We start from the raw sequence: 21608 nt of genomic DNA on the forward strand, positions 1-21608 counted from the left end.
TTTTATGAAAAATGTTTGCAAAAGTTTTAATTCTAGGATTCATCTAAGTAGAGAGTGTGGCACTGCACCTTGCAACCAGGGGAGAGGTCCTTCCCTATCGGGTAGTGTTTTAATCATTATAGGTCAAGAACTTAAGTGTAAGAAACCATTACAGGATTAATTACTTGATGTGATTTGTCTTATATGAGTCCATTATCCTTGGGTCTTCATAGGATGGTTGAATTCAATGATCATTTAGGTGTAAATGTTGGGCACAAAGTGGACCATTGTTGACTGGGTTAAGGGTTCATTGCCTTGAGTAGTGAATTCGGTATCACCTCTTTCAGATGTTAAGATGAACCCATATGGGCTTGTTTGAGATTATTGTGGAGTCCCATGCCATACAATATCAAGCCTAAAGTGGCCATGCAATACCTTGGGTCGTTAGCCTTTGAAGTAAATGGGCCTAAGGCCCAAAATTAATAAGATTAATTTTGTTGTCACAAGACAATGTGCTTTAGGTCTAATCTGGATTTGGTATTAGGTATGGAGTACCTATCCTCTTAAGAGGATAAGGCTTATCTCTTAATAAAGTCTAGATCTAAATTAAATTTGGATAATCTCCTAATTAGATTAGGAAAGTGCTTCATAAAGAAATAAAAGAGAAGAGGGTGAATTAGGTTAGGAGTATTCATATTTTTGCTCTTTCTTCTTCTCTCTTGTCTTCCAAGAAACCCTAATTTGACCTAGGCTTTCAAGAACTGATTTTTTATCAAATTTTCTTCTAGTTTTTGAAAAAAAAAACGTTGAGGAAGATTAGGCTCACTTACCCCATTCGATTTAAGCAAGTTGGATATCTATTTTAGAAAAAAATAATGTTTCTAAACCGACTTCACTATACACTATGCCATCTTCAATTGAGACTAGTTTTAAGACCGATTTGGGAGTGAACTTTCACCTTGGGATTAAGGTTCCAAATCTGGTCTGATTTAGTAAATGATCGATCCAGAAAATTGCAATTTTTCAAAACATCGGGAAATTAGTTCCCAAAAGGGTTAAAAATTTTTTAAAATTTTGCTCAGTCATCTAACATGGTTTAGCCATCCATAAGATGGATTCTAACCCTTCTAACATTTATGAAAGAAAATTAACACCTAGAAAGATTTTTAATTTGACTTCATATATCTTTAATAATTGGGAAAATCTATGATGCAGAAAAGATATGATATGGAAAGAGTTTTGAGCAATCAAAACCCACCCATGAATTTTAATAAATAATACCTTATTCGCACCGCGCTTATGATTCCAATTTATTGGTCAATTGTTTTTCGGATATCATATCTTTTCCATATCATAGTTGAACCCTTAATAATTTAATTTGAAAATAAACAACTACATGCATGTGAAATGAGAGGGAAGGATGTTCAGGTCCCCTCACCTCCCCTCTTGCCAACCCTATTACATCCAATTGTAAGTTATAGATGTTTAACTTAGCAAATTGAGGACAAATCCGTTGATTCTCTTATTCTCTCTTCAGAATATTTAGAGTTAAACTATGGTGTATTCATTGATATTAGTTTTGCATTAAATCTAGATCTCAATTAATCATGTTAAATACACCTTACTTTTCATTGTTTCACACTTCACAAAGTGTATTCTCAGCCTTAACAATGTATAGTTTGATGTTTAATAAGTCATGAACCTTGCACCATGCAGCAAATGCACTATAGATTTTGTCAAGTATTTGATATTTGATGCAAGGGAGATATAACAAGAGAACAAATATCAACATAGCTTGAAAAGGAGTATGTAATAATTTATTGAATATTGGCATAGTATAAATGAGACGGGGAATTCTTTTAAGCAAAAACTCTATACACTGGAATCCCGCCATGCATTGGGAACATCTCCCCATGATATGTGAGCAAATATTCCCAACATGCGATTGGATGCTATTCCAACTCAAAACATTGTACGTTAACTGTTATCTAAACCATTTCCTCTCATCTTTATCTTATCTAAACAATTCAACCACTCAATCTTATTTCATTCCCTAATACGCCCCCTTAAACACTTGGGGATCAAAGATCTTCATGTATTTGATAAAAAAGAGAGCGTTGCAATTTCATGATGTATCCAAAATGCTCCAATTCTATTGTGATGATGACTTGGCCAATGCTCAAAATCTGCTATGATAATGATGTGGCAAGGATCTTGTTTCTCCTACAAAAGGAGAGATTCCATGTTTTGATGACGAATGTTGTTGGTGGCCAACATGGGCTTAACTAAGAATGAGCCAAAATCGGGACCAATAATAGACCTCATGGGGCAACCAAAAATGCCACTATAGGTTGGCTTATTGAACCAATACAAGAATGGGCCACATGGGGCTAATATGAAAATAACCGAATGGCCAATAAAGACCATGGGTGAAATCGAAGATAGGCCAATATGGGCCAAAAATCACCTCAATGGGCTTTCCCTTTCTTTTATAGTGAAATGGGTCACTGTGAGCAACAAAGTGCCTTAATAGGCTTAACAAAGATGGGCCACTATGGGCCAAAAACAAACAATGCCTTAATGGACTTCCATTTTTGTGTTTTATTAAGCTGAAATGGGTGTCCATGGGCCACATTGTCGTAATAAGCATGGCCTCTATCTCTATAGGTCAAAATTAAGAGGCCTCAATGGGATAAATTATAAATGGGCCCAAATGGAAGAAGAGCAGTAGATTATTCAAGCTTATATGTTTAAACCAATTCAATTTGTAGTTGTAGAGAAAAGACAAACAACAGAAGAAATGAATGGTTGGAAGTGGTATGAGATGTGCATTAAGATCTGAAGATTATTGGAGAAATGTGGGATTTAGAGCTAGAGCCTTGTTAGGTGAAGTTCGAAGAAGGAACCAGATATAGATGCAACAATGAACCATAGAATAGAAGATAATTGGTAGCAACAAATTGAGTCCGATGACACAAAATGGTGATCAAAAGTAATCATGGAATGCCTTTATAGATCAAACACTAATGTGAGTAGAGCAATTAGTTCACTTCATCCTGCTTGATATGGGTCTCTCTTGTTTCTTGTTTTCATGATTGAATGGGTGTTTGTAATGATTCTAATGAAGTTGATGCCACCTACTAGTGTTGACCTTGAAGGAGAGAGAAATGGATGGTGGGAAGGATAAGTTCAATGAAGAAAAGAAGGAATGAAGCTCACAGCGGTTGATGGTAAGAATATCCAGAATCCTTCAACCTTAAGGTGTTACATTGTCAATCCCTTGTTGTTAGATCTTGACATCTCTCACCTTTCTTAGGATGGATTTTACAAATATATATATATATATATATATATATATATATATATATATATATATATATATATATATATATACGAATGGGGCTGAACGAGTTTTTAGCAATGTTGCTTGCTCGATTTGGTGCTTTGTATATTCGAAAGCCAACAATGTTCCATGGGGAGAGAATGTGAGAAACATAAGGACAAATATAAAACTAAAAACAAGTATAGTTTAAACTATAAAGCAATGTGGAGTTAATATTTAATGAAAGTTTCTAATCAAATGAATAAATTATTAATTGTTAAAATTTGAATACCCACCTAGGCCTAATCTATTTTGTTTGTATTTGATGCACTCTCCTCCCTTTCTTTCTCTCGTTCTCACCCCTCTTACTCCGCTTTCAGCTCTCCTTTGTTCCATTGTTCACCAATGACAATTGCGCAAAGAAAATGTTCCACAAAGAACATGTTAGAACTCTAACATTATCTACATGGACTCTCTGTTGGGATATCTAAAGCACCTCATTGCGCCGCATACACATGCGCGCGTTGTGCGGTAACAAGCCTCCATACTCTCCTCTACTATTTCTAAGGAGAGTAAATCAGGTCCTATTAAAAAACTCAAAACAAAACTTGTAATTTTCTAATGTGGGATAAGTTCAAAACTGATTTTTGTAAGAGAAGAGTTGTTTTCTAAAACAAGTGTGTAAGTGTAATTTCTCATGTAATTAACCAATCAAGCCCATTGGATTTATTCTCATTAGAGATTAAAATCCAACCCTCCCCCCCCCTTTTGTTGTTTCCTCTTCTTCCCTATTCCTCCAAATTGACAACTCAACACTCTGGTTGGGCCATCGCTGCAACCACCGATGTTGTTGCAACCATCAGTCATTGAAGACTCTCAAATCACAACACCAAGATAAAGTTAGAATCATAACCTCCACTTTTTAACCCTAACTATCAAATGGATGGTAAAATATAAGGAAAATTTCTTAAACTACACTTATGGTTTAGCTAATTGACTAATTCACCCTTACCTAAGATCATTATCTTTGCTAAATGGGATGACCATTTTGTTCTTTTGAATCTTTACTTGTGATAGTATGATAGTTGTGATAGATTAATTATGTATACTCTATGCGTCAAGTAGAGGTGAACTTGGTTGTGTCACTGCATGCATCAATTTAAGATATCCGATGACAAACAATGCAAGCCAAGATATCCCAAAATATTTATGTCGTAATTTCAACAAAAAAGTGGATCTCAAATAAGAGATGGTCACTATGCCACAAATTGTCTAGCTTATGATCATTGAGCTTACTTGAGGTAGCAAAAAAGTTGGGGGTTTTTCTACACAATTGAACGGTGAATTCTACCACAGTTGAACTTTACTATATGGGATTTGAGAGTTGAATTTCAATTCAATTTGTTTACAACCCTAAATGTTTCATCCCCACTATCTTTGGCAGCAAATAACTAAAATTGCCCCTAAGTATATTTATGGGACTAAAAAGACTAGATTTGCACTGAACCACAACCATGTTTCTTTCTACTAGAAAATCCTATAAATTGAAAAAAAAAATAGCTAGGTAGAAGGCTAGGTAGTTGTAAGAAATACATAAAACAAGAAACCACAATCCATATTTGGTTTGATAGAAAATAAGAGAAATAGTAACAATAAATAAAAAAAAAAATCTGTTACCATTTATAATGATAGAAAAGATTCATTGGATTGGAATAGACCTGGTCCATTTGTAATGGATTTACATTGGATTGGATTAAATCTAGTCCAACTAGCACCCCTAGGTCATAGCCCCTATCACAAGTGCAAAGCATGGGTTTGACCAGCCTACGATCACCCCCTAGCCCTAGGCGGCAAATTCCCTAACACGAGCCAGCATCTCCTAAGCAAAAGTGAATCGAGGTCTGCTCCTCACAAAGCGCACCTCACGCAGACCTCCCAGCCCCATGTCATTGTGTATTGGGAACATCTTCCTTGATAAAAACACAAAGGATGGGAGATCTTCCCAATACATGATGGGATAGGGCGGTGAGGTCTGTGTGAAATGTGTTGTGTGAGGAGTAGATCCGAATTCAACAAAAACACTCATAGGCATGCCACACCGTCGGTTACATATTTTTGTCTTGGGTTTTGAATCCAACCCAATGACTTTCGAGTTCACATCAGCACCCCACTAGGCATGCCCAATTTTTGAACTTCTACATTCATTTTGTCTTGGGTTTTGAAGAGACTAATGTGGGCTTAACAACAACGAAGCTCTCAGGCTCTTCTTAATCAACGGCGAGTACCTATTGTTTTCTCGTTTACTTGTAGTGTGTTCTTACAAGTGATTACTAAGCCATGCCATTTTCTTTCTTTTTTCATTCTTTTAATGTTACATGGTTTCCAAAGGAAGATGGTTCAAGATCATTTTATATGACAAGTAGTGTATACACCATACCGTGTAATAATTAACAAAAATGGAAACCCCATTTCAGATAACAAAATTTGTATATAATAACATTTTTGCCTTCTCTATGTTAAGGAAGCAACCTAGTTGGACAAAGATAGTACACCCTGCAACTACTTGTTTTACAACAAGGAATCTAAATATAAAAGAGATGCCAAGAGGGAGGAAGTCATGAACATAGTGTTAGACCCTATGTTTTGGAAATCATGTGAAACCATTGTAGGCTTTACATCACCAATAATCAATGCATTACAAATTGCAAATTGTAATAAAAGGCCAGCAATGGGTTATATACATCAACCTATGTTGAAGGTAAAGGAAGCAATTAAATACTTTCAACCACAAGAAAATGGGACATAAGGTTCATGCTACGGGTTATTATTTTAACCTAACCTTTCAATATGATTCAAGGTCAAGGTGACATATCAAAGCTGCAAGCATTATGTCAGGTGTCATTGATGTTCTTGATAGGTTGTGTCCAAAAATGGATAATACATATATACAACTCAACAAAGAGCTTTCCATTTTTGAGACTGCTACTAGTGATTTTGGTTTTGGGAGGAAATGTGTAATAAATTCAATTAAGTCAATGACCCCAGGTAATAATTACTGATTCTTTTGACATGATCATTGCTTCTATTTGGTTTCTTATTTTTATTAGTTAAATTAATTGATTTTTATTTTGTTGCTTAAAGGTGATGGGTCGATGAGGTTTGGTTGTGGTACTCTACTTCTTAAAAAAATTGCAGTACGGATTCTTAGTCAAACTTTTAGTTTATTTGGATGTCTACGTGATTGGAGAGTTTTTTAACAGATACATAAAAAGAGAAGGAATAGGTTAGAACACCAAAGGCTCAATGACCTAATATGTGTTTACTAAAACCTTTGTTTGAAGGATTGGTATGCATTTTATTGTTCATTTTATTATTCATTTAATCCAGTTAATTATTAGTTTGTTGGTTAACTAAACACTAGTTACTAGCCCATTGCTTATGTTGTTACATGCTTTATATGATTACTTGTGACTATAACTTGTAGGAAGAAAGTTAAGATCTATGACTCTATTGTGTTTGAGAAGAATGGTCTTGTTGTTGTTATTCTTATTCTGCCAAGGTTAATTGCTTGTGTTCTTCAAGTTTGGTATATCAAGTTCTTAACCTCCTAGATTTTTTATTCATCTTTTGTAATATATTGGTTTCATCTTATTTGTTTATGTTCAGGGATTGGAAGGGCTGTTGTTCTTCTTCCTGAAGCAGAGAAGGAGAAGAAAAGGAGAAGATGATCTTGATAAAAAAAGGTGATGCACTGGTACTTCGCTCCCTTTCGGTGTTGTTAACTAGTGGTACAATGCAGAGGACATTGGTGTCAATGGTATTTAAAAATCCGATTTCAAATTTGAGATTTAACATAATCAAATCGAATTCAGATATGACCCGATTCAATTCGATAGATATTAGAATTCAACCAGTTATTTAATTCTTATATATAATATATAAAATATTTAAATATTTTATATAAGGCATTATTCATTTTATTAATTACCTATCGATCATATTCGAATTTGAATTCGAATATTCAAATATTTAATCAAATTTGAATATTAATTTTCAATATCTGTTAGATATCAAATCGAATTTGGATATTGCTTGATTCGATTCAAATTTGACCCCTTTAACCTATGGATGTTGAAGTCAAGAATAATGAACTAAGTTGTAATGAACACCAAAAAAATTGCCTTTGGTTGGAGAGGTTGGAATTGGTGCTGATTGTGTCCAGTTGGATGGGACTTGGGAGTTCCATGTGTTCCCTTGTTTCTCTTGTGACTGCATTTCGGGTCACCTATGTCGTCTAGGGGTGTGGCTGGGTTCAGGTTATTGGAGTTGATGGTCACCAGGTCCTTGAAACAACTGCGAAGGCCTGTAATTTATTTATTGTTCCTGGGTTCTTTGCTGTCTTGAAGATTGTTAACTCATATATTATGGAGTGGTAAAGTTGGGCATTTAATAGTTTGATTTCCTAATTTGTAACTTAGTCCTGGTTCCAATCTGATTCATCTTGGCTCTTCAGTCTCCAATGCAAATTGAAACAAATACTTTTCTTTTGAGGGATTGGGAAGGGGGTTGTTGATTTGATCTCAATACATGGCAAATCCAAACAATCAAACTATCATACGAGCTTAGTTGATAGGTTTGTAGATATCTTTAGATTATGTGATGGTGAGAGTGACCAATTTGGGATTTTTGATATATTATTAATAGGATTGCAAACTTAAAAAGTGAATATGGAAAAGAGTTATATTGCAGGGATTAATATGGAGGATAGGGAAGTAGATTCCTTTGCAGAAATTTTGGGATGTGTTAGAACCTCATGGCTGATCAACCCCATTGTGGAAAGGGTAATTAAAAAGTTTTCTGTATGAAAACTGATGGCTGATCATACCAGTTCTTGCTGTTCTGAACTGATTAAGACCCAAACCGATTGATTATATAGTAAATCATATATATAATTTTTGTTAACTGATTAATAATTGTCCAGATTAAAATTTTTGTTATATTTATGTTTAGAAAGGTAAATTTAAAGGAGTATATAAAATAATGAAGGTTAAAAGGACATTTTATCAACAGTGTAAAATGTCCCTTGAACAGATTTAATCACTATCAGTTGATAGCACTTCCTTTTTTATTTGCTTCTAGACCTTAGTGTTGTAGATTGGAGTCATTGGACTTTTATGGAGAATTTGAATACAACACCAATGGTATGTTGTTTATTAAAGAAAAAACATGGTTTTCAAAACCGAATCGAACCAGATGGTTGGACTGGAAACATCAGGAATTGTTCAGGTGATCGATTCCATTTTAGTCCAAAACCGTTATTTTATCAAAAACCATTGATTTGGTCAACAAACCACTGACTTATACAGTCGAATCGTTCAAGCCATTCAAACCATTCAACAGTTTTGGCCTTTTTTTAATATTTTTGTCAGAATGGGTCGTTCAATCAGTTTGAATGGTTGGACCGTTCAACCCAGGAATCAGACCCCTGATCGGTTTGTTGTCTAATTCAGTTTAAAAACCTTGAAAAAAAAAACAACTTGTACAAAACCTATACCAAAGTGGTCATTGGTCAAAAACTATATAATCTTCTGCTCTTGTATAAAACCTAAGAAGGAAAAAAAAAAACCTTGAAAGGAAAAAAAAAATCCACTATCATCTCAGCCACAACCTTCAATTGATTTCTCTTTTAAGGGTTGAACGGCTAATAACACTTCGCAACCACTAGTCCTCAAGCAATTATGATCAACGTGGGATTTGCAATAGTTCAGTGGTCCAAATAGAAGACCTAATCAGCCCCCCACAAGATTAATTGCCCCCCACAATATCCCACAGCACATCCCTGCCGTGTATTTGGAATATCTTCCAATGATAATCCCTGAAATGATGATATCATCATCGGGAAATGTTCTCAATACACAGCAGGGATGTGCTGTGGGACGTTGTGGGGGGAAATCTTGGGGGGGGGGGCTGATTTGAACTCTCCAAATGGTTTGTAACAGTATGAGGTGGAACCAACCTCAGCCCTAGCTATTGGTGGCTGCCCTTAATTGTAATTGAAAGTTGGGGCTGGCTAGGTCTGAAGACACAGTCTTCATAAGTTTTAGGTGTGAGGTGGAACCAACCTTGCGTGATACATGTGTTTTAGGTCAGGATTAGTAATTAGATAGATTTTACCTATATATATATGTATATATATATACATATATATATAGTTTAAAATATTGAAATATATTGATATGTTGAATCCAAAGAAAAACTATTTAAAGTGATCACTAGTACATGTGTTATACGTGACAATTTTAGATAACAATTATAATTTTAATATCCTTATTAGAACATATTAGAATAAAGATAAGTAATCAAAGCATAGGTGTGCTGTCGATTTAAATTTTGTATTTCATTTTTATTGTTAATAAAAGCATTTCTTGTTTATCATATTTATTTTTATTTAATATGATAAATATATAATATTGACTAGAGATGTGTACAAGGTATAACATGATCAGATGTCTTTATAACCGTTGATTAATGCATCATCTTCAAAGTTTTCAAAGAGTTAAAACAAAGTCTAAATATTGGGTCATACAAGCCTATGAGAATCATAGAGTATAGAGAAACCTCAGATTCTCATTTCATGGTCACTATTTGATTTTCATAGCACAAGTTTCCACATATCTACCCTAAATATTTCCTTCAAAAAAAATATACACATTTTACCTGATTTTAGAAATCAATTAATCTTCAACTAGGACTTATTGAATGGTGGATCCTAATAAAGCAGGATAGGTGGCAAGTTATTAATGGCCCCAAACAGATAATGGGTTATGTGATTTAAGACCAATCTTTTGCTTGTAAATTTTAAGAGAAACTGTTTGATGCTAGAAAGGATTTGACCAATCAAACTCTTGGTGAAATTTTTTGAAAACTCACCTGATTGATTACCACTTTTATGATGTTGGTTGAATGGTTATAAGGTTTTCTGGTATCATATCTTTTCAGCATTATAGTCAAACCCAAATTTTAAAGATCAATTTGCAATTTGCATGGACTTGGCACCCATTTGGGAGGGCTTTCACGTAGTGGCTTCTAGCATTGCAAGGTAGACCTCACATGGAAATCCATGAAGCCGTGTTTGGTGAAAAATCCAGAAAGCCAAATAGGTTTACATTAGCTGAGAAATCAACTTTCCGATGAAGCTATTTTTTGTAGCTTCTCATATATGGTTAAGTCAATGCAGCTCAATGATGTTGAAGCCCTCCCAAATGGGCCCTAGGAAATATTCTTGGACTCTCACAAGGATAATTGTTACTTTTTAGAAATCAATTATTCTATTGTTTATTTATTTCCTCTAAACTTTTAATTAAGGCTCAATTTGTTTGTAGTGCAAATTCGAAATAGAAATTAATTTTACACCCAGTTCAGTTTTACATATGCTTGTTCGTAATAATAATTTGTGCTCCTATCTAATACAAAATTAGTGCTTTTGTCTCACTAGTAGTTAACCACCGAGAACTTTTTCTTCATATTAATTACTTGAATTTTAGATATATCATAGTTAAGATAGAAATTGGAAGTTAACAAAAGTAACAATATGAATAAAAATAAACTTAAATGCTTGTAGTAAATGCATGTGCACGTGCATTGCACGTGAACATTTTAAATTTCAATTATAATTATTATTATTATTATTATTATTAAATTCCATATTCCATTTTTGTCATAAATAAAAGTAATTTTTATTTTAACAATTATTTTATTTAATATGATGAACATATAACATTAGAGATATTCCCAAATGTTTTCAACAAAATTATGTACTTTTTTCATTTCTTTTGTGTTCTATTTCTTTTAAATATTTATTATTCAATTATGACATCATGAGTTTCTTTGAAGAGTTAGATCATTGACCTACCATCTAGCTAAGAAAATAGTTTTTCTTTTGGATGAGTCAAATTATATATTTCATCTACATTATATAAATAATTTTTACTTATCACAATTTTTTGATATAATTAATATATTATTTTGATTACTTATACTATTTTATTTTTTAAAGATTTATTATTTAACTATCATATCACCGATTAATCCATTTGACCCAAACCACTAACCCACCACCTTACAAGGAAAATAATTTGATTACTAGGTTGACATTAAAATTTTTTATTACATTTCTATCATTTATAAAATTATTTCTTATGTATAATACTTATTTTTATTTAATATAATGAATGTAACAAATATTTTATTTTTTTATAAATATATAGCATTAGATATGTACCCAAATTTTCTTTTTTTATTTCTGTGATTCTTTGTATTTTCTATTTTTAAAATTTTTATTATTTAACTATGGCATTATTTCATTTCTAGGTTGATTTTAAATTTGGTCTTCCATTTTTATTATTAATAAAAATACTTTTTACATTCCATACTTATTTTCGTTAAGTATAATGAATATACAATATTAGAGATATGCCCAATTCTTATTTTTGTATTATATATTTTTTATATCTTAATTTTGTATTATTTAATTATTGCATTATTTATTAACCCATTTGACCCCAAATGGTTGAATTGCTTACCCATCACCAGGAGGGAAGAAATTTTTTTTGTTTTCAAATTACTTTTTAAGATACTTATTTTTATTTTTATTTTTTGCATTTTATCTACTTTTGGCCCATTTTATCTATTTTTGAATTTTATGTTATTAGAATTATTAATTTTTTATGTATAGATTTAATAATAGAATTTAATAATGAGAAGAAAGAGAATTGAATGCATTGAATATCTTAAAATTACTTCTTTTCAACTCATTTAATATAAAAAACCGATTATCCTATTTGCCCTCATTTTTTATCAATAAATTTAAATATAGAGGGATCAATTTTGTAGTAAGAAAATTCCATAAATATTCTTGAGGCTATTCGTGCTTTTTAAAGTTGTATAGATTTGCACCTACTGGCAGTACAAATTTTGCAGCCCAATAATTGATGCAAAATTTGTAGCACCTTCCTCCTACCTCAATTCTTTCTCATATAAAGGATCGAATCATCTTGCTTCCTACCTCAATTGCTCCCAAAAAAATAACCCCCCCCCTCTCCTATATAGTGGAAATCACATCATTTTACTTTTAACAAACAAACAAGATAAAATAAAAAATGAAGCAAAAAGTAAACCAAAATTTACAGTAACCTATTTGCACTCCAATGCTTTTACACCAGGGCAAATTCTATGCAAGTGCTTATCTAGTTATCCTGTTGAGAAAGTTAAATCAAACATGAGCAATTTACATGAGAGAAGATTCTTGGAAGGATATACTTCAAGAGACCCATGTGATGCTTGCAATGGTGTTAAAAAATTCCCACATTCTATAAAGCTGTGTTTTGGTTTGATAAAAATAAGAGAAAAATAGAAAATTGAGGGGAGGTTCTTAAAGAACCCTCAACTTTTTGCTTCTTTCTTATTTTCTATCAAACCAAACATAGCCTATGGGAGTGATTGGATTCGGTCTCTTAATAAAAGGGAAACTGAAGGTTGTGGTTGAATTTAAATAGCCCAATTTTTAAAGTTTTTTATTATTTCTCTATAAATTCAAAAAGAAAAACCCACAATTTTTAAGGAATTGAGAAGCAAAGGAAGGAGAAAGAAATAATTTGACATGGACCTAGACCACTTCATATTATATCTAAGCGTTTATTAAAAAAGAAAGATATGACTATTGTGATTATATCTATATGCCGTTTGATGTAATGCCCAAAAGCAAAGACCACTGTTTGTTTATGGGAACAATGTACTGTGCCAAGCAAGTGGGAGAAGTGGGTATTTATCAAATCTATCCACCAACTACAATATGACTATGTTCCTAGTGTCCACTGGTGCTTTTTTGACACACCCATTACTATATATATTTTTTTGTTATCTTTACATCCATTTGGGCATACATTATACAATTGATAAAGAGGGGACTCAACCAACAAAAAGGCAAAATATATCCTTGTGCATATGATAGAAAGCTGCTTTATAAGAATGTCTTTTATGTTTTCCAAAGAGTACCTTTTGACTATTGATGGATCAATATTGGAATATGCCCTGATGAGGAGTTGAGGATTTTCACCCTTTTCAGTTCTCAAAAACCCATCCAAATGAAGTAGACCAAAGCTTTTATGAAATTTGTTATTTTATGGTGCTTGATTTTATCCTAAACATAACAGTGGAAATAAATTTTTCAAAAAAAAAAAACGAATTCTGGTGTATTTTTTTAACTATTTTGGTTTATTTTTCCAAGTGAAACATGACTAAATTCCTAATCTGATTCATTCTTCAATTGAATATCATTTTCTAGGGAACGACCCGTTTGTATCAAGTGCAGTCTAAAGGAAAACAAGGCTTTTCCCTTGTTATCTAAAATAGGGTGTGCTAGTACCAGCACCATTACTTTGGTTGTAGTAAGCATTTTATGTGTAAGTGCATGTTTTTATGAATACTGAAAAGATAGACCCTTCTTTGTAATTTGAAAATTATTCAACTACAAAAAAAAAAAAAAAAAAAAAAAAATAGGACTGTGGTTTAAAAACAAGGAAAAGTAAAAGAGAATGGCTTGTCTAGGTCTAAGAGGGTGTTTCTATACAACCATGCTCATGGTTGTCCTTTATATAATAGAAAAATGATTTAGAAACTAGACTAGCCATAACCATAAACATGGGTGATTCTATACAACCTGATCTGACCATGGTCCAAAGCATACACAATGTGGTAAAATATTAAGTGTATGTTTGGTTCCATTGGCGTTTAAAGAGAGGCCATTTATTACTTTAAATGTTTATTTGTACTGTCTTACTTTAAATGTTTCTTGCTTTTTTATTTGGTTCCATATTACTTTAAATATTTTTTGTTGTCTACCTCAGATTAACACCCATAAAAGCATGCCACATTAGCACTTCATTCAAGAAATGCTAGGGTGTTAGGGGAAATCAAAATTTGACGTCTTCTCAAATGCCCCCATGCACAAAAATCAAAGCATTTCAATTTTTTAGTGTTTATTTGATAAATGGTGAAACCAAACAATGGTTTCATATGCAATAAACACTAGAAACTTAAATGCATTGATTTTTGTGCATGGGGTATTTGGGGAAGCATCAAATTTTCATTTCCCCTAATGCCCCGTCATTTCTTAAAACAAGATGTTGATGCAACATGTTTTTATGAGTGTTAATCTGAGGTGGAAAGCAAAAAAACGTTTAAAGTGATGCCCAAAAAACAAAAAATGTTTAAAGTAAAAAACGTTTTAAGATAGTATAAATAAATGTTTAAAGTAATAAATGACCTCTCTCTGTAAATGTCAAAGGAACCAAACATATACTAAATCTCTCTCAAAACTATTTCACTATTATTTTTTCTAAATTGAATCTCTATGGAACTAGGTGGTTGATATGTTTTTTTTTTTTTCTTTTATTAACAAACAATTTAATTTAGTTGGTTTGGTCAGTTTGTTTCAATAACCAACCCAGAGCAATGGACCAACTTATCTTGGTTCAACTCAGCTTGATGGTAAAAGTTGTAGATTTTGACGGTGTTTGGTCCCGTTTACGTTTATTCAATAAACACTTATTGGTGGTGCCACATAGGCACCACTTCGGCATTTTCTCTCTTTTGCTCTTCTACATGTATCAAAAATGAAAAAAAGTGAACTTTGGTTTTTGTGCATGCCAGCTGTTTGTGGAAGTTATTTTTAAAGCTTTCACAAACGGCTAGGCGTTTTTTCACTGTTACGCTGATGTGGAGCCTAGTGGTGCCTAGTTGTTGTAAATGGTTGTAATTATTGGATTTCTCTATTTTACCAGCAAATAAAGTACAAACATTTATTCAATAAACATAAACGAAACCAAACACATACTTTGACTAGATCAGTTTAGGGTGGTTTTTTTGACTATGGTGTTGCATTCTCACTTAGACTTCACTGTGGAGTTGCATTGAAATCTACTTTCTCGCTGCCTCCCCAACAAAGGCAAGAAGGAAAAGGTTGTGGTCTTGTGGAACCTCATTGTGTGCATATCAAGAATAGAGTCAACCGGTCTGACATCAAATAAGTAGGGGTGAGCAAGAAAAACTGAAAAACTGAACCAAAAATTTGGTAACTGAACTGGTCGATTCGGTATTTTAAAAAAACCAAAGGTACAGGTTTGGTTTCGATTAACCAAAATAGAAAACTGGTAGTTAACCGAACCGACTGGTATATATATTTATATATATTTTATGTATTTTTATGTATATTATTTTTTGAAAAAGATGGTAACTTTAATATATATATTTTATATTTTCTATACATTATAAATTAATAAATATGCATTATATAAATATATAGATATATTTATAATATATAATATACTATTTATTATTTAAAATATAATATTTTATATATATTTCTATTGTTTCATTATATATTTATATGTTTATTTATAATATATATTGCAAATAGTAAAAAACTGACGAACCAAACCCGTCAACCGGTTAACTGATCGGCTTCGGTTTGGTTTCAGTTACCGATAACCCCATTTCAGTTTTAAAAATAAGCCTAACCGAACCGTTAGCACCCCTACAAATAAGTTATGATTATTTTTCTTGACAATGAATTTGGCAGGGTGGTTTGTGGCAAATTCCCCTTTTTCTTACAACTAAAATTCTTAGGGTCCTGCTTCGCGGGAATAGAGGTCATTTTGATTCCAACTATTGGGCGGACCATTCCAATTCGTGATGGAATAGTATTCTCACATTTGAGGGAATGATTATTCTCCCCCCTCTCACTTGGAAATGAAATTCCATTCCAACTAATTCTAATTTTCATTTTTATTTTAATCTCAATCAAACAGATTATGGGAATAAACCATTCCCATTCCGATTTTGATAGAGAAAAGATTAACATAACCCCTGCATATGCACAAACCGAAGCCCCAAAATGTGAGTTCTGTGGTGAGAGTACTGAGGATGAAAACCATCTTGGATCCCCACCAAAAGGACCTAAGACCTATAGTTTTTTGCTGACAATGTAACCCTTTGATCTTTTTTCTTAAAAAAAATAATAATTAAGGTTACCTAATGAGCTGACCTTGGATCTAATGAAACCAAGTTCAAGCAAAACCAAGGTTCGCATGTAGAAATGTGTTGAAAAATACCATCTAGTCTAGGAAAATGTTGTGCATTCCTGTGATCACCAGATAGAGTACTAGACTAGTGAATGAATAGAAAAATGAACGAGTGCTATCTTAGGTTGCATAGCAGTGTATATGAATGTGCCTTCGCCTCTGTATGGAGAGAGAGAGAGAGAGAGGACGGTGGGAGGACAATGGTGGCCTGATTGCTTGCTATACAAAGGCATTCTATCATCTCCACTGAATAGAATTCATCCATCCCTTCTCATAAAACACAATTAACTTTCACATTCCGAGAAACAGGTAAAAAGGGTCATGAAGTGTCTAGATAAATAGCTAATTACTTTCTCATTCTCATCTGTGGCAGGCAATTTTCCAGCCCAAGTGAAAATTTCACGTACAAGTTCTAGCCATTATTCAGTGCAGACCTTTTATATATACAACCACCTTAATATGGCTACCCCATGTTACCCAAACATCCCTGAAAATAAAGAATTAGAACTAAAAACTAACCAGCCAGCCTCTCAGGCAATGGGCCTGAAAGAACAAGAATCAATAAATATCATTGATCAGCCCCTTTACCACAAGCCAATAGCCTTCCACCAGACGCCTCCAACCCCAAGCCAGACGCCTCCAAACTGGGGCAGAGCCAATTCCATAGTGAGTGAGGCCACCCATGAGGTTGGAGAAGAATGAGAGCACCATGGCCCCAAAGAGTGGTGGAGTGCCCAGGGCACTTGCCACAGATAAGAAGGCTGTGAACATGGCTCCAATGTGGGCAGCACCACTAGAAAAGAAGTAGTGAGAGTAGAAGTAGAGAAGAACCAGAATGCCAAACGAAAGCTGCCATGACAGACCGAGTCCTCCTACAAACTGTTAGAAAGAAGTTGATTTATTTACATGTTTAAGTACATAAAAGTAACTAAATCACAAACATTGCTAATCCAAAATATATCCTATATCACATGCAACTGTCGTTATTGCTTGCCCGTGTACAATACTCTGAAAATAAGGGAAGAATTGATTAGATGTACTATCTCAGTGTGTAAAATTTTTTCTAATCAGCAACTCTATGCCTCTTCAAAGCAAAATTATCTCCAAAGATGAAAGCTAGACTGAGGACCAAAATTTAATGCCCTATGGTAGAGGTGCATTTTCCTCCTATTTAATCTTGGAAAAGAAGTATTTAGTATGGATAAATATGGGTCCAACATCTTGGACAGTAAAAGGTCGGGATGCATTTCTTTTATAAGCATTGATGTAGCTTCAATGGACACTATGGCAAGGTCCAGTAACATTTCAAAAGAAACATTTCCTCAATTTTGCTGATCCCTTGAAATAAACAAAAAACGTTGGTTCTCTGATTCCTGAGAACAGAAGAATGAGAAACTTTTTCATCTAAAATATTACCAAACACCACCTATTAGAATCCTAGACCAGTTAGAAGAGAGATACATAATTTTAAAACCACTAAGCTTGGTTTCCTATAACTCCAACACTCTTTCTTAGGCCCCGTTTGTTTTTTGTAAGTTACCCGGGTAAATGCAATTACCTGGGTAAGTTTTTCCTGGGAAACACTTACCTGGGTAAGTGCATTTGTCCATGTTCTTTTATTTCTCAGGTAAATAAGGTAATTACCATTTTAGTCATAAAAATCCATTATTAAAAGGGGCATTTTTGTCCGATTCAAGTGTTAGCAACTTTCCTCCTAGGTGGAAAAGTAAGTAATACCCAGGAAAATAAACTTTCCCTGGTCCCCACATTAATCTGAAAAATGAACATGGTATTCTTGGTCAATGAGAACCAAAATCCCAATGACCAACTTTCCCCCCTCTCAAAATCCAAAGAAAGAACACCCCCTTAGACAAAACTAATTTACATTTCAAGTTTCCAACCGAATTACAGATTTATATCCCATAAGAGATGCCATGATAGGCATATTGTGTCAGTGTAAAAAAGTTTGAGGAAAAACTACATTGAGTTTCACTAAAGGTGTGTGGTATATAGCTTATATGAGACAGGCCTTTGGTATTATGTCTCCCTTCTAGGCATTGAGGTGTAAGCCTCAAGCACCTTTTAAAACTACAGATTTGCATTATTTGGAAGTTGAATAATTGCACCGGAACATTGACGAGCATAACTCATTTACCTAATTACTTAACATTTAACATCCCACATCTATCAATAAAAACACAAAGTACAGGTGTGATTAAAAAAAACAAGCAAACATCTTATCCTTGTAAGGATGGAAAATAAACCTTAACAATAGTCTGGCTGAACCAAGATATTAGACCATATTTGTTGAGATAGCCTGCCATTACAATGAGTGCAGCAAACCATGTGAGGGTGTCCCAGGCAACTGCTTCTTCCAAGTATTCCTTCCATGTGACAACCCCAGTTATGAGGAGGATTGATAATCCAAGGATTGCAGCAGTTACAGCATCCACATTCAGCACTCCTCCAAATATCCAAAGCCCCACCTGAAAAGGGAGATCAATGTAAGCTGGAAATTATTAAAATTTATTTTAGTAACTTCTTTTTTATCAACACACACAGACAACAAAAGGTAAAAAATAAAAAAATAAAATAATAATAATAAATAACACCCCAAAAATGAATAAATAACGCAAGTCCACTAGTCAAGTCGTCCATTTACATTCTTCTTTAACATTGAAAGATGCCTTGTACCTACCTAGTTTTACTTTTAACCTTCTGTCAGTAAGTAAACTTTCTAAAACTTCTAACATTAAAGTTATCTTTTACCTGCACATTGCTTGCTGCAGGACTTGAGGACTGAGAAGAAGATAGCTGTTGGCAGATTGATAGGAACCTTGTATGTGCTTGATAAGTCTAGTTTTTCCATTGAAACAACTCATTTCTGTAATAAAGCTAATGCACATGCTGTGCCAAAGCTGAATACTCCTTGTATTGATTCCTTTGGCATAAAAGATTAGGTCATGCTTCTGTTAAAACTTTGAAACATTTGCATTTCATGGCTCAAACAAAATTAGATATTTTTCCATCTTGTCAAATCTGTCTTCAATCTAAACAAACCAGACTTCCTTTTTCAACTAGCTCCATTCAAACTTCCCATATCTTTGATCTTTTGCATGTTGATCTGTGGGGTCCTTATAAGCATCCATCTATTGCTGGAGCACACTTTATGCTCACAATAGTAGATGATTATAGAAGGGCCACATGGACTTTCTTATGGCACATAAATCCAGACAGTTACCATTCTTACCAGGTTCATTCGAATGGTGGAAAACCAATTTTCTACAAGAGTCAAATTTCTCAGGTCAGACAATGGTTCAAAATTCTTAAATCATGAGTTTCAAACATTTCTTGGTGAATTAGGCATCTTACACCAGAGAAGTTGTGTTTACACTCCACAACAGAATGGTGTTGTGGAGAGAAAACACAGACAGCTCCTTCAAATTGCTAGATCCTTGTTATATCAAGCACACCTACCTAGAAAATTTTGGGGTCATGCCTTGCTTATGGCTACATATATAGTGAATATGCTGTCTTCTTCTGTTTTGCAGTGGAAAACACCTTATGAGCTTTTGTATAACACCTTTCCAAACTATGACAATTTAAAATGTTTTGGTTCTTTGTGTTTTGCAACCAATACAAGACCTCACAAAGAAACATTTGATTAAAGAGCCCTTAAATGCATTTTCATTGGCTTTGAACCTGGACCAAAGGCTTACAAGTTATATGACCTTTCTACTCATCAGATTTTTACATCCAGAGATGTAATTTTTCATGAAACAACTTTTCCATTTGCTGATTCTAATCCTAAACCTCTTGATGTTCCATTGCCTTTACCATTTGATGATCCTATTTCTTATATTGAAAATTGCACTCCAGATCCTATTCCTTCTAACGATCCTATTCCTTTTACTAACCCTTCCACTGCATTACAAGATGACATACAACCTAACCTAGAGAGTCAACCTTTAGAACCTGAAATCTAGACACAACCTGATTCTTTACCTGCATCATCCTCCATTCCTAAAAGACAAATACTGAAACTAATGCTACCTTGGAACTTCTCAATATCAAGCTTCATTGATGACATTATAAGTGCCAAATGAAAAATAGGGCTCTGATACCAGTTTGTTGCAAAGAAACCCAAGAAAACAAGTTTGAAATGGCACTCAAATGAAAATAAAATAAAGATAAAGAGAAAGCAAACACAGAGAACACACAAATTTATATGGTTCGGCTTATAGCCTACGTCTGTGGGCGAAGGAGGAATATAAATCCACTATGTAGTAGGTAATGGAGAAGAAATATATAGTTGTGCTCTTAAAGAAAATCCTAAGCCCCAAAATACACCCAATATCACTAAAGACTCTGCCTTTTGTATACAAGATGAATATGGGTTAGGTCCATACCGCCACGGGGGCTGTGCCCCCACACCCCCAATGGTGATTTGTGGTGGGCAACGGGCTTACGCATCCACCATAAACCACTATTAAATTTTGTGTTCGGGTTTTTTTCAAATTAATTCGAAGCAGATTCATGAAGTGGGTCGCCACAATGAATTCAAGGCACAAACATAACATATCATATATATGCATTTTAAATGTATATGGTTACTTTTGATGCTAGTTTAGTTAATGAAAATTTCTTAAAGAATTTCTATTATTTGATTGCAGAACAGATATACAATAAGAAAACAACTGGACAAATTGATGTCTACAGCTTTGGCCTCATGTTATTAGAGCTTATTACTGGTAGACAAACTAAGCAATTGGAGTCTATAGTCTTGGCTAATGTTGTAAGTGAAGTGGGAGTAATGAAGTGTTCTATGTGTATGATATCAAGATCTCCAGTTCATCCCAATAGGAGATGTTCGATGCTCTTGCAGTTTCCCTTCATTGCACTTTTATCATTTTAGAGAAACAACCAACAATGTTTGAACCTTGAACTTATTCAATCACTTCAGTCCTTGGACTCTAAGACCTACATTCTAAGTTCATTTTTCAGTGATAGCGAATTCTACACCTTAGACGAGCATTTAGACCCAACCAGAACTTGAATAAATAGTAAAGTAATCCTTTCAGGCTATGTTTGGTTTGAAGGAAAAAGTAGGGAAAATAAAGGAAAGGTAGGGAAACCTATACACGATTTGTGAAGGTTTCCCTAACTTT

The 21608-nt window shown here is 33.8% G+C and overlaps 1 protein-coding gene and 1 pseudogene across 4 annotated transcripts in view; one reads left to right on the forward strand and one right to left on the reverse strand.

Annotated features, from left to right (window-relative positions):
- Positions 1-21608, forward strand: part of LOC104613024 (putative disease resistance protein RGA3) — a 97896-nt gene that overhangs the window by 27483 nt on the left and 48805 nt on the right. The gene's annotated exons all lie outside the window — the stretch shown is intronic.
- LOC148802781 (dicarboxylate transporter 1, chloroplastic pseudogene) lies at positions 16999-20530 on the reverse strand (annotated as a pseudogene).

This window comes from Nelumbo nucifera, chromosome 2 (genome assembly GCF_055504915.1).
Source record: "Nelumbo nucifera cultivar China Antique chromosome 2, China Antique-T2T, whole genome shotgun sequence".
Taxonomy (NCBI): Eukaryota; Viridiplantae; Streptophyta; class Magnoliopsida; order Proteales; family Nelumbonaceae; genus Nelumbo; species Nelumbo nucifera.